This window comes from Rhinopithecus bieti, unplaced genomic scaffold, assembly GCF_001698545.2.
Source record: "Rhinopithecus bieti isolate Rb0 unplaced genomic scaffold, ASM169854v2 scaffold_32422, whole genome shotgun sequence".
In the NCBI taxonomy this organism is placed as follows: Eukaryota; Metazoa; Chordata; class Mammalia; order Primates; family Cercopithecidae; genus Rhinopithecus; species Rhinopithecus bieti.
The window spans coordinates 251,360-254,150 of record NW_016814631.1 but is presented as its reverse complement, the minus strand read 5'-3'; positions in this window follow the sequence as shown (position 1 = coordinate 254,150).

The following is a 2,791-nucleotide window of genomic DNA, read 5'->3' as shown; positions in this document are numbered from 1 at the left end:
TAGAGGAAAAGGAACAAGGGGTGGGGAAGCCAGAGTGCAGGTGAGAAGTAGAATGATGATATGAAGAAAACAAAATTTGAACCTGACTTTCCTAGCATTTCTGACCCAAATGATTCTCTTTGTGCCACATCACCCTTTTCCTTGTGTTTTCTGTTTTCTTAGTACTCCAAGATCTTGATAATATAATAAAATAAAATCCACTTGTCCAACATAAAATATAGCTTATGTTGGGGGAAACAAATTCTAGGTTGTCATGAAACCTCACCAAATCTCCGTAACAGATATTGCAGGCGGCTGGCAGGCAAGAGAGAAAGACCCTGAAGTCCAACTAAGTTCAGGTCAATAGGAAGTATTTGTAGTTTGAACTCACGATTTACAATAAAGAGGAAATATGCTGGCTATAAGCAGCAGAAGCATGTAATAACCCAGTCCCAATACATTCAAAGTTGTTTTTATTGAACTCCAGCCATCTATAATTTGCTCTCCAGGGCATTCTCAGAGAGTGATTTTATGATATATATATATTTTGAAAAGCTGACTGTTTTCAATAGTTTAGATTTAATTTTTTTCTCAGTCTATTAGGTGCATTAAGTCATGATATTTTAAGATATAATAAGCAAATGCTTTCAGTAGGTAAATTAAAATAGAATGATAACTGAAACAGTGTGACTAAAAGTAGAGAAGGAACAGTATGATATTAGAGTGGAGGAGTTAACAGACAAAAGATACCAGAAAATTCAATAGAGCAGACCTCATGAAAGCTATACAGAGGAATAAAGAACGGTGATAGCATTTCAGCAAAACTTTCTAGATAAAATTATGGTTATTCAGTGCAAGGCAGTTCTTTCTGGAGAAGTTGACAAAAAGGCAGCTCAGGAAGAACAAATGAGAAACGAAATGGCTTCACCCACATTCCTTCTCCTACTTTGCTCTTGGGTGGAGACCATTTTCTTAGGAGGCACTGCTGTAGCAGTTTTGTACAATTGGGTGGAGCAGGGTGCTCTGCTTCCCAGGCTTCAAGAAGAAGCAGTGCATTCTTGTGGTGATAAGAACTTTAGCTCTCCCGCTTACTAGTTGTGTGACCTTGGCCAATTTATCCAAATCCTTGAAGCTCAGTGTCTTCATTCATAAAAATAAGGGTAACACTAACACTCTTCTCCAGATCTATACGTAGAGAGAGAGCCAATCCAATACTTACCTAGGCTACAAAAACGTAAATGATGATATACAAAAGATTATCACTTTAAAATTAGATTTACATGCTCATAGCACATTTACCAATTCACAGGACAATTGAGTCTACCACCTAGTCGGCAAGAATAATTTCTAAGAATAAGGTGCCACTGGAGGGCACAGAGTATTATTAATACATATCTGTGAACCATATCATCTATTATAAAACTGACTTCATGGCATATTTCATGTGTGTTGTTTGCTCAGAACACCTATATAGCTAGTTTCAGTTTTGCCTACTTTGTGATGTTTAAATGAAATGAGAATTCCTTTTTCAGAGCAACAGAATATAATTCCAAAAATTTTAGTTACATTTAAAAAAATGCTTGCTTCAATCCATGAAATTGATTTTAAACTTCACTAATGGTTCATGACCCACTGTTCAAAAGCCCTGATACTGGTAATAATATCCAATTACTCAAGGAAAACCCAGCCTCTGTGCACACGGCAGTGTCTGTAGTTGCTTTCCTGGTATAAAAAGCCTTTGATAATTCTGGACAGAGCACGGTGATCCAAGTAGAGGATTTAGTTCATGTGGCTATTCTGCATGTGCTTTCTGCTCATAAAAGGACACTGGCCTTTCAAGTGTGCTGGCTTTACTGACCTCCTGTGGGACGGACCTTTCAGGAAGGGGAATGGCTAGCTACTTTACAAAGCATAAGTAGGAAAATGGAAGTGGTTTGGGCACTGCTTTTTTTCTCCTTTCACTGGAATTCTGCCCTAGATGAGGGAGTGGGGATTGGAGGGTGGGTGAAGAGAAATCAGGGAGAATGTCTGGAGCCATTGAAAGGTAAATTAAGAGAGCTCCAAGGCCCAGTTACTCCAATTATTTGTAGTTAAAACATCGTTATGAGCAATTAATGAGCAGCCATATGGCACATTTCTAAAAGTCTAAGCAATAACTAGATATTATTCAGCAAGGCTGCTCTCTTCACATCCAGGTGGTGGTAAGCAATACAATCCGATTTGAATGGCATTAGAAAGTGAAACAACAAAACACAAAGCAACCACGTTCTCCACAACACACAAACACAGACACACAAACACACACATACACACACACATAACCTTCCTCAACAATGACATGGGTTATTTCACTTATTATCTAGAGTTATAAGAATGATAATTCAAGATACAACTATTATTTCCATTAAGATTCCTTGATACAAGCCACATGTGCTTATTCTGGCTAATTTGAACAACAAAAGGGTCATTACAGGGCTGTGAAGGTAGTTGATGACTAAAGAAAAGGCTTAAAATCACAGTTGTCAGAGCAGTTTCCCGAGTAGCTCTGAGGGATCCCTCAGGATGAAAACTCCAATTCTTTTGTGTGTGTGTTTTGTTAAAATTATGTATTTGTATCTGGATTGAATGACAATGGTAAAATACTAATTCAATTAAACTTATGTTTAATGAGTGACAATTTCTCTTTTTTTTTTTTCCATTGTATTTATTTAGACTGTAACTCAGACAATTCAATATCACGGTTTTTAAGACTGTAAAAGAAAACTAAGGTAACATCATACCTCTAATGATTCTCCTATATTAGAAAAGTACA